At 41.1% G+C, this 12500-nt stretch overlaps 1 pseudogene; it reads left to right on the top strand.

The window, feature by feature from the left end:
* LOC106589779 (DNA primase large subunit-like) overlaps positions 1-12500 on the top strand; it is a 105984-nt pseudogene that overhangs the window by 3483 nt on the left and 90001 nt on the right.

The raw sequence follows: 12500 nt of genomic DNA, 5'->3' as shown, positions 1-12500 counted from the left end.
GACTTAAATCTTTCATCAAAGGTAAATTGAAAACACTGGTGAATTGCTGGTGGTAAGTAAGAGCTTCATATTGTAATGGTTTCTTTTGGGACGTTGAGATTCTTTATTTTAAAGCCCGCTAAAGATAACAGGAAGCTTCAAATTGGGCCCAGTGACGATGAGAAGCGATGAAAGGACCACATCTCCCACTTCGTTCTCCAGCTTGCATACCGCCAAATGTAACTGACAGCCTTTTCAATAAACATGTCATGTCCCTTTCTCCAAATAGGTTTGTACCAAATTATTAGTGACAGAATAACAAGTAATTCTCTTAGGGGCCGATTCTGACCTCGACCTTAAGCATGAGAATGGCATGATATTCACCCACTATTTGTTTGGGGTGGAGATCTAATAAATGAAGGTGTGGCGGAGCTGTATTCTGACCTTGACTTAATTCCCTGATAATTCCACCACCTTTACGCGTGAGCAAACCAGGAATAAGGTCTATGAGCAAACCAGGAATAAGGTGTAGTGAACCTACCAGTTCCAAGTGGAAAAAGCATTTACTTACTTTTGTTCCAATAGAAATAACACCATTCTCCTTACACTGTAATTTACAACTTGATAAGAGCTAGGTAAATGAGTCATCTGTTTGGATAAGGGAATTGTAAATATAAATGACACTTGTTTTACATCTATTTTACCTTATCGATTGAGACAAATGTGTAACCAGTCATATGGCAGCAAACTGAAGCATATCTTTCCCACATGAATGTTTATGAAATGCTGTGCCATTATGTAGAATTGAAATTGTACAGGCTTTTAACTTGCAGTGATGGGAACTCTTTAAACATCTTAATTATAGGCTACCCCGACATTCTGTATGCTATTTCTATCTAGTTATTAGCCACTATCAGTATTGACCGTCAGTAGGCAGAGTAACTACATATATTCAGCTGCCAATTTACTGTTGGTTCCCTTCAGTTGGTATAGCCTACAATACTATTCAAGATTACTACTTAATTTGCTTCCTCTAAAAATTCAGTCATGGCCGTGTGGTTGTTGAGGATTATTACTAACACTTGATAGTATATATAAAAAAAGACATGTTGGCTAATTAAATCCTTATGGAGCGGAGCGAAGGCCAAGCTGTAATAATTTGAACCCAACTCTTGGCGCAATACTTGACCGTGTCATCACACAGCTCCCTGGTTAGTGCAGGCAATAGACGGAGGGTATAGCCAGCCTACTATTGTACACTGTTCTCCCTATTTTAATTATATGTACACTAATCTTCCAACATTACCATGGGCTGAAGAACTGAATGTGGCAATTTTCAGAATGAATCAAACCACCGTTTTCTTTCTACGTGCGGATCTTCGTCAGGTCTTTCATTGATCCCTAAAACTCGGAACCCTTCTCTTACTATATTCTATTGTCGTCAAAATTCTAACTTAAAGGTACACCGTATTTAAAGGGATGGCTTAAGTTAAATGTTCTGAAAACGCTATTGAATGAAAACTCCACGAGAAAATATCTTGTCCAGCAAGTAGGAGGGTTTTCAGCGGGTTTAATGAAATTTATTAAGAGCGTGCATTTAGCCACACCTGCAGAGCGCGTTACGAGACTGAATAAGGTAAGTCTGAATACCAAATACTGAGAAGTGCGTACGAAAGGCATACATTCCTATGTCGGAATCGGGCCCTTATTTTGTAAATTGAACAAATAATGTTCATTTAAAAAAAAAATCTTATAGAGAACATCTCAGACGGTGGTTTATCCAGCAAGAGATTTACCTTTTCAGTTATCGCTTCAATGATCTGCTTTCCAAAAGCGAATATCTACATCACAATAATCTTCACTATGATACTTTATATTGTTGTTGGGAAGGAAATCCACATTTTACTCTCAAATGTGAGCAAAACACCTCTGACACCAATATAATGCTGGGAATTGGCATAACCAAGCAATTGGTTCATCCATGTCCTCCATTGGTGAATGCAACAAGTGTTTGCGCTGGTGCAAAATTGATTTGATTTGTATTCAAAAACATTTAAAAAGTAACAGGTGTAAACATTGCTAAGTGTAAATTCTCAGTAAATCGGGGGTATATATTCATTAGTCCAATATAAACAGTTTCTGAAGCAAAACGTTTTATCAACAGACAAAACGTTTTGTAACAGAATCCGAAAAATGAATACACCCCTGGTCATGACGCTGTTTGGACATTCCATATTTATGGTATTGTTTCAGACCTGCCAGCAGATGGTGCTGTCAGCTCGCAATAGTATACCTGTCTGAAAATGTCTGCTGTGAGGGGTTGTTTTTGCAATGGGTCTGTTTTGAAGTGTAATCTCATTATTTTACTTCAAATGTGCATTTCATAAGATTTGTTGCAGCTAATTGCGATAAATTAACTTGTAAAAGATAAATCAATTGAACTTGAATGGGATGAATTTACAGTAGTGTATAGAACATTTTCCTTTTCGTTTTATTTGACAGGACCATTGAGTGAACACTGTTTTTAGTAATGCAATATGGCAACGAGGGAGATGACCTTCACCCACCCCAATTACTCTTGGCGGTTAGTTGTCAACTAAAATAGATTTTTGCACTGTGAAAGGCCAGGAAAAGGTGTTGATCACCTGCATGCCCAGAAGGAGATAGGTAAAACATTTTCCCAAACAGTCTCTGGATAGTTATTTGAGTGAGTGGCAGGTGGTGAAGCGTTTGTTATGGCCGCAGGTTCTACATAGCTGGCAGCCGTTCTTTGTTAATGGTTATGACTTGGAGATGGGCGGCAGGGTTCTAACTGTCTACCCTTAAGGTTAACTGTGTTTACCTCTAATTAGTGTTAACACCTGATGTTCTGTGATTATAAAGGCTCTAATGCATTCCGGGTCTTTTCACTCACCTTACCATGTGTTTACACCTTACTTTATTGATTTAGACAGATACCAGTCAGATAGGTCATCGACAGACCGGGGACACATACCAGTCAGATAGGTCATCGACAGACCGGGGACACATACCAGTCAGATATTGTAGATCATCGACAGACTGGGGACACACTGTTTTTCATTTGTTTAGGCCTAAGAGGACACAATTGATGGGCAAGTGTACTGTACAGTCTTCATCTCACGCCTGAGAATGCAACAACATTACATTGTTAGCTATACAGTCAAGTGTCAATATGTGTCTTTCTGTCACTGAATGCCTACCACCTTTTTTCTAATGTCTAGATGAGTGTTGAGGAGAAGAACCTGATGGACAAACTTATTAACTCAAGCTTTGCTGTCAGCACGTTCACGCTTGAAGACCAAGACTTCTACAAAGTGAGTTATACATTTAAAAAATATATATTTTCTACAAACATGACAACATTATATTAGAGGACATTCAAGTGCATCCCAGTGTAAAAATAACAAATATTCTATTGGGAGGCAAAATATCTGAATGAGCAAGTTATGTTGAATGTATAACCTCACACCCCCTTTCCTGTTTTTCTTTTTTCAAGGTCCCTTTCCAAGATGCATTGGATCTGGTGAGAACCAGGAAGGTGTACCTGAAGGGTGGTTATGTCTACATCCCTCACAAGGACATTGTCACCATCGGTCTCAACGACTTCTGAATAAGACTGTCCAAAGCACTCGCGGTAGGGAGATTTTGTAGACCTCAGTTTTCTTTTTTTAATGCCAAATAATGGGAAACCGTGTGAAAGAATTACTACATGGCATGTAACCTGAATGTAATTTGAGGACTATGGCATGGGATTAAACGTGTTTACATTACATCATTCCCAGCCTGACATAAATTGTTCCTATTGGACGTCATGGAGGTTACTTCATATTATCCTTCATACTAGTAATTAGTAGGGATTATTCTGCCCCTCATTAGAAGTATTTCATCCATGGAGAAGAGAGGGAGGTACATGTTTAGTATGCTCAATCAATTGATTATTGGGGGCAATTCTTTCTCTGCAGGCCATATTTACTGGGGGATATTTCTTCTCTGCAGGCCATATTTACTGGGGGATATTCCTTCTCTGCAGGCCATATTTACTGGGGATATTTCTTCTCTGCAGGCCATATTTACTGGGGATATTTCTTCTCTGCAGGCCATATTTACTGGGGGATATTCCTTCTCTGTAGGCCATATTTACTGGGGGCTATTCCTTCTCTGTAGGCCATATTTACTGGGGGATATTCCTTCTCTGCAGGCCATATTTACTGGGGGATATTCCTTCTCTGCAGGCCATATTTACTGGGGGATATTCCTTCTCTGCAGGCCATATTTACTGGGGGATATTCCTTCTCTGTAGGCCATATTTACTGGGGGATATTCTTTCTCTGCAGGCCATATTTACTGAGGGATATTCCTTCTCTGCAGGCCATATTTACTGGGGGATATTCCTTCTCTGCAGGCCATATTTACTGGGGGATATTTCTTCTCTGCAGGCCATATTTATTGGGGGATATTCCTTCTCTGCAGGCCATATTTACTGGGGGATATTCCTTCTCTGCAGGCCATATTTACTGGGGGATATTCCTTCTCTGCAGGCCATATTTACTGGGGGCTATTCCTGCTCTGCAGGCCATATTTACTGGGGGCTATTCCTTCTCTGCAGGCCATATTTACTGGGGGCTATTCCTTCTCTGCAGGCCATATTTACTGGGGGATATTCCTTCTCTGCAGGCCATATTTACTGGGGGCTATTCCTTCTCTGCAGGCCATATTTACTGGGGGCTATTCCTTCTCTGCAGGCCATATTTACTGGGGGATATTCCTTCTCTGCAGGCCATATTTACTGGGGGATATTCCTTCTCTGCAGGCCATATTTACTGGGGGATATTCCTTCTCTGCAGGTCATATTTACTGGGGGCTATTCCTTCTCTGCAGGCCATATTTACTGGGGGCTATTCCTTCTCTGCAGGCCATATTTACTGGGGGATATTCTTTCTCTGCAGGTGGAGGAGGGCTCTAACAATGATACCAAAATCAATAGGAATAACACAGTAAATTAAACTGTGCACGTGTAGGTCTCACAATGCCATTATCACACTAGCTCACAGGGAAAAAGGGATCTCAAATGTCTCTGTGTGGATATCTACCAAAGCCCTGTGTTATGGAGCACATTGAAATGCCAATGCCTTCTCTGAATAGTAGAACATGAGTCTGAATAAAAACTTTGGTTCAGTAAATATAAGCAGTTTATGAATGAAATGCATATTTAACATAGTATATTAGAAGATAATGGTCGGCGTGCTTTGGTTAAATGACCATTCATGCGTTTAGCTGTTATGCTGTAAGACAGGCCATATCAAACTAGCATGTCTTTGGAAAGCACCAGCATTAAAGCCCCCAGCCCTGACAAGAAAACTATGAATTCCATTGTCAAGGTCCATTGGTCAGACAGTCCGATCAGTCATACATACTTAAACAAGGCAATCTAAGATGTCTGCAGCTCATTGTCATTTGCCTGCAATGGAGTAATTACCTGCATGGATGTCAGTGAGCAATGAGTGGGATGTCTGATGAGATGATGGTGTGTGTGTTGGAATGAGGTGGTTGTGTGAGAGATTGGAAAGCAGTGGGACTGGATTGCTTTTTCAGGCCGTTGACGGGAGTAGGTGGGAAAGATGATGGTTTCTTGAGGCCCGGCTGAGAACGGATGACATCGTACACTTGTGTAGGAGTTATAGATCATTCCTGCAAGCCTTCATCCTCCCCCTCCACGGACCAGGCTGAGATTAAAACCAAGCTGGGATTAGAGAGATGTTCCGAGGTTGGCACTTTGAAAAAGCAGAAGCACTGTGTTATAGGCTAGATCGCAAGGCTTTTCTCCCAAAGATTGGCCTAGGCTTCTTTGTTGGAGCCCCATTCTCCTTGACCTATATCATTACAGAATTGTTTATTGTGCTCCTTGTGTAGGCTACAGGTATATATAGTAGGACCTATTTGTCCATTTGGAAGTTTCCCTTGGAAAAAATATTTGCTGTTGCGGTAATATGAATATGCCCCAGGGACTTCTGTGAGAGATGTTTTATTAAATGGCAAAGTGACATGATTACTTATACCAACATGTGTTTAGTGTTGATCATGTAGATCTGAGCTCTGGCGATATACAACACTTTATATATACAACACTTTATATACAGCTATCAGGTGCTGAGAAATATAAGCACCTGTCAAATGTGTTACCAGTAAGCTTCTTTTCTTTACGATACATCATGCAGTACTTGTGTAGGTTGGGCTGTAGTAATTAAAGACATTCAGTGCTTAGAGCAGGTAGTGGGGTCTTTAGATACTGTCAAAAAATATATACACTACCGTTCAAATGTTTGGGGTCACTTAGACATTTCCTTATTTTTGAAAGAAAATTAAAATAACATAAAATTGATCAGAAATACAGTGTGGATATTGTTAATGTTGTAAATGACTATTGTAGCTGGAAACCGATTCATTTTTAATGGAATATCTACATAGGCGTCAAGAGGCCCATTATCAGCAACCGTCACTCCTGTGTTCAAATGGCACGTTGTGTTAGCTAATCCAAGTTTATAATTTTAAAAGGCTAATTGATCATTAGAAAACCCTTTTGCAATTGTTAGCACAGCTGAAAACGGTTGTACTGATTAAAGAAGGAATAAAACTGGCCTTCTGTAGACTAGTTGAGTTTCTGGAGCATCAGCATTTGTGGGTTCGATTACAGGCCCAACATGGCCAGAAACAAAGAACTTGATTCTGAAACTCGTCAGTCTATTCTTGTTTTGAGAAATGAAGGCTATTCCATGTGAGAAATTGCCAAGAAACTGAAGATCTCATACAACGCTGTGTACTACTCCCTTCACAGAACAGCGCAAACTGGCTCTAACCAGAATAGAAAGAGGAGTGGGAGGCCCCAGTGCACAACTGGGCAAGAGGACAAGTACATTAGATGGTCTAGTATGAGAAACAGATGCCTCAAGTTCTCAACTGGCAGCTTCATTAAATAGTACCCACAAAACAGGTCTCAACTTCAACAGTGAAGAGGCGACTCCGGGATGTTGGCCTTCTAGGCAGAGTTCCTCTGTTCAGTGTCTGTGTTCTTTTGCCCATCTTAATCTTTTCTTTTTATTGGTCAGTCTGAGATATGGCTTTTTCTTTGCAACTCTGCCTAGAAGGCCAGCATCCCGTAGTCGCTTCTACACTGTTGACGTTGTGACTGGTGTGATGGTTGCTGATAATGGGCCTCTATACACCTATGTAGATATTCCGTTTCCAGCAACAATACAGTGGCTTGCGAAAGTATTCACCCCCCTTGGCATTTTTCCTATTTTGTTGCCTTACAACCTGGAATAATTTTTTTTTAATTGGGGGTTTGTATCATTTCATTTACACAACATGCCTACCACTTTGAAGATGCTAAATATTTTTTGTGAAACAAACAAGAAGTAAGACAAAAAAAAACAGAACTTGAGCGTGCATAACTATTCACCCCCGCAAAGTCAATACCTTGTAGAGCCACCTTTTGCAGCAATTACAGCTGCAAGTATCTTGGGGTATAAGCTTGGCACATCTAGCCACTGCGATTTTTGCCCAAAAGCATTCCAGGTGAAGCTTGTTGAGAGAATGCCAAGAGTGTGCAAAGCTGTCAACAAGGCAAAGGGTGGCAAAGTATATATTGATTTTTTTAAACACTTTTTTGGTTACTACATGTTTCCATATGTGTTATTTCATAGTTTTGATGTCTTTTATTCTACAATGTAGAAAAATAGTAAAAAATAAAGAAGAAACCCTGGAATGAGTATGTGTGTCCAAATTTTTTACTAGTACTGTATATAGAATAATATTATAGGAAGGTGTTCCTAATGTTTGTTATACTCAGTATGTATGTACAGTGCATTCGGAAAGTATTCAGACCCCTTGACTTTTTCTACATTTTATTATGTTACAGCCTTACTCTGAAATGGATTAAAAAAGAATCCACATCAATCTACACAAAAAAATACCCCATCATGACAAAGCATTTTTGCATTATTAAAAACAAACTGAACTATATAACATTAAGGTAAGGGGTCAGACCATTTAATCAGAACTTTGTTGAAGCATCTTTGGTAGCAATTACAGCCTTGATTCTTCTTGGGTATGACGCTACAAGCTTGGCACACACCATTTTTCTCTGCAGATCCTTTCAAGCTCTGTCAGGTTGGATGGGGAGTGTCGCTGCACAGCTATTTTCAGGTCTCTCCAGAGATGTTATATCAGGTTCAAGTCCGGGCTCTGGCTGGGCCACTCAAGGACATTTAGAGACTTGTCCCAAAGCCATGCCTGCGTTGTCTTGGCTGTGTGCTTAGGGTCGTTGTCTTATTGGAAGGTGAACCTTTGCCCCTGTGTGAGGTCCTGAATGCTCTGGAGCAGGTTTTCATCAAGGATCTCTCTGTACTTTGCTCCGTTCATCTTTTCCTCGATCCTGACTAGTGTCCCAGTCCCTGCCACTGAAAAACATTCCCAGAGAATCTTGTTTCTCATGGTCTGAGAGTCCTTTAGGTACCTTTTGGCAAACTCATAGCGGGCTGTCATGTGCCTTTTTCTGAGGAGTGGCTTCCGTTTGGCCACTCTACCATAAAGGCCTGATTGGCGGAGTGTTGCAGAGATGGTATTCTTTCTGGAAGGTTCTCCCATCTCCAAAGACAAACTCTGGAGCTCTGTCAGAGTGACCATCAGGTTCTTGGTCACCTCTCTGACCAAGGCCCTTCTCCCCCTATTGCTCAGTTTGGCCGGGCAGCCAGCTCTAGGAAGAGTCTTGGTGGTTTCGAACTTCTTCCATTTAAGAATAATGGAGGCCATTTTGTTCTTGGGGACCTTCAATGTTGCAGACATGTTTTGGTACCCTTTCCCATATCTATGCCTCAACACAATCCTGTCTCGGAGCTCTACGGACAATTCCTTCGACCTCATGTCTTGGTTTTTGCTCTGACGTACTGTCAACTGTGGGACCTTATATAAACAGGTGTATGCCTTTCCAAATTATATCCAATCAATTGAATTTACCACAAGTGGACTCCAATCAAGTTGTAGAAACATCTCAAGGATGATCAATGGAAACAGGATGCACCTGAGCTCAATTTCGAGTCTCATAGCAAAGGATCTGAAAACTTATGTAAATAAGGAATTTCTGTATTTTTTTTATACATTTGCAAACATTTCTAAAAACCTGTTTTTGCTTTGTCATTCTGGGGTATTGTGTGTAGAAAGATGAGGAAAACTATTTATTTAATCCATTTTAGAATAAGGCTGTAACGTAAGAAAATGTGGAAAAAGTCAAGGGGTCTGAATACTTTCAGAATGCACTGTATGTGTGTATTCATGTATATAGAGAAAACAAATACTGAGCTATATTGTATGCTCAAAAAAAGATTGTTATAATACAATTGCTCAGAGAAAGAGCTTTTGTTTAACAAATAATAAAATATAATAGTCTGTTACTGTTTAACTTTCCGTGATTCTATCTCGGAGAACAGAAATAATACAAATAGTGCTGTTTTTTCCTTGTCTGGTGCGACCAGACAAATGCATGGCATGATTATGTAGCAGGTGAATAATATAGGACTGAGGAGTTTGTTTGAGACTATGCTTTTGGAATCCACAGTTCCTTATGAAACCTCCCCTGGTTTATTGGACCAACATCATGAAGGGACTTCATGCCAGAACACCAAGCAGCTATCATGTCACGCCGTAGAGCCATTTTCCAGTCATTATCCCAATAACTAGTTCTCCTACTGTTCTGGTTCTGTCTGACATTTGATAATTCTGTTGAAAGGTTGTGAATATTCTCCTCAGGCCCATGATAACAATGAGCGTCAGTATTGACAATAAATAAAAGAAAGATGAGTGGTTCTACAATCCTTAACTCTTGACCTTTGGTAATTGGGTTTGGTGAATCAGTCCTCCTCTTACTTTGTGTAGTATAGTTTGTGCTTTATGGTTGCATGGAGTATGTGGGTGTACCCTAGTGAAGTGGTCTGTGAAGTGTGCAGGCAGTACTGTATGGTCTGATGGCGGGCCTGCTGTAGGTCTGACGAGGCGGTTCTACTTTAGAGAATGGAGTGAGAAAGTACACTGAAACATGGCTCACATGTTACGTGTCTCTGTGTGAAACGTGGCCCACATGTTACGTGTCTCTGTGTGAAACGTGGCTCACATGTTACGTGTCTCTGTGTGAAACGTGGCCCACATGTTACGTGTCTCTGTGTGAAACATGGCTCACATTACGTGTCTCTGTGTGAAACGTGGCCCACGTTACGTGTCTCTGTGTGAAACGTGGCCCACGTTACGTGTCTCTGTGTGAAACGTGGCCCACGTTACGTGTCTCTGTGTGAAACGTGGCCCACGTTACGTGTCTCTGTGTGAAACGTGGCCCACATGTTACGTGTCTCTGTGTGAAACGTGGCTCACATGTTACGTGTCTCTGTGTGAAACATGGCTCACGTTACGTGTCTCTGTGTGAAACATGGCTCACATTACGTGTCTCTGTGTGAAACGTGGCCCACATGTTACGTGTCTCTGTGTGAAACGTGGCTCACATGTTTATCTGGACTTCTTTATTTATTTCTATCCAACATAGAAGTAGATTGCATCTTGTTTTTACAGGTTGGTTAGATTTAGGCTACATGACCAATTTCCTTTCCAAGTTAGACAAGTTTGTCTCGCTATTACTACTTTCCTATTCTTGGCTTGCATTATTTATGTTTTCTATTTATGTATTCTGTACCATACCTCTCTCTATGTCACGTCCTGACCAGTATAGGGGTTATTTGTTATTGTAGTTTGGTCAGGACATGGCAGGGGGTGTTTGTTTTATGTGGTTCAGAGTGTGTTTTGTGTATGTGTTTAGGTAGAGGGGTATTTGATTTATTAGTCCGGGGTTTGTTAGTCATTGTTCTATGTTACAAAAGACTAGGTAGAACATAGAAATATAGTATTTCTATGTTTAGTTTATTGGGGTTGGACCTTCAATTGGAGGCAGCTGGTTATTGTTGCCTCTGATTGAGGGTCCTATAATTAGGAGTTTGTTTTTCATGGGTTTTTGTGGGAGATTGTTCTTGTTTAGCTGTTTGCCTGACAAGACTGTCAAGTTCATTTCTATACGTTTATGTGTTTTCCTTCTTCACCATAATAAAAAGAAGATGAGTATACATTTTCCCTCTGCGTCTTGGTCTCTACCCTACGACATCCGTGACACTCTATGTAGTAGGGCGGTCCCCGACAAAAAAAATGATCTTGGTCGACCAAGTCGTCTGTGGTTTCGACCAAACGATTGGTCTAAATTTTACAACTTGAATTTTTCCATATATAGACACATCCTATGTGATAATCAATTACGTATATACACTGAGCTTGTCTGATTTTTTTTTATTTAAAAAAAAAATATATATTTTAAAGCAAACTGATGAAATAATTAAGACAAATGACTAGAGGGATTTCAAACCGCTACTGATTTAATTATGCCGGGCCAGGCTTAGACTTGCTGCGCTGTGTGTGTGTGTGTGTGTGTGTGTGTGTGTGTGTGTGTGTGTGTGTGTGTGTGTGGGGGGGGGGGGAATATATATATATATCTCACTTTTCAGTCAGAAATGGCTGAGAGAGACAACGGGTGCTAGTCACACAGTCCCTTGCTGTCTTTTTATATATAAACTCAGCAAAAAAAGAAACGTCCTCTCACTGTCAACTGCGTTTATTTTCAGCAAACTTAACGTGTGTAAACATTTGTATGAACATAACAAGATTCAACAACTGAGACATAAACTTAACAAGTTCCACAGACATGTGACTAACAGAAATTGAATAATGTGTCCCTGAACAAAGGGGGGTGGGGGTCAAAATCAAAAGTAACAGTCAGTATCTGGTGTGGCCACCAGCTGCATTAAGTACTGCAGTGCATCTCCTCCTCGTGGACTGCACCAGATTTGCCAGTTCTTGCTGTGAGATGTTACCCCGCTCTTCCACCAAGGCACCTGCAAGTTCCCGGACATTTCTGGGGGGGAATGGCCCTAGCCCTCACCCTCCGATCCAACAGGTCCCAGACGTGCTTAATGGGATTGAGATCCAGGCTTTTCGCTGGCCATGGCAGAACACTGACATTCCTGTATTGCAGGAAATCACGCACAGAATGAGCAGTATGGCTGGTGGCATTGTCATGCTGGAGGGTCATGTCAGGATGAGCCTGCAGGAAGGGTACCACATGAGGGAGGAGGATTTCTTCCCTGTAACGCACAGCATTGAGATTGCCTGCAATGACAACAAGCTCAGTCCAATGATGCTGTGACACACCGCCCCAGACCATGACGGACCCTCCACCTCCAAATCGATCCCGCTCCAGAGTACAGGCCTCGGTGTAACGCTCATTCCTTCGACGATAAACGCGAATCTGACCATCACCCCTGGTGAGACAAAACCGCATTTCGTCAGTGAAGATCACTTTTTGCCAGTCCTGTCTGGTCCAGCGACGGTGGGTTTGTGCCCATAGGCGACGTTGTTGC

Source organism: Salmo salar, chromosome 28 (genome assembly GCF_965601325.2).
Source record: "Salmo salar chromosome 28, fSalSal1, whole genome shotgun sequence".
Classification (NCBI taxonomy): domain Eukaryota; kingdom Metazoa; phylum Chordata; class Actinopteri; order Salmoniformes; family Salmonidae; genus Salmo; species Salmo salar.
This window is presented reverse-complemented; position numbering and strand designations above follow the sequence as displayed.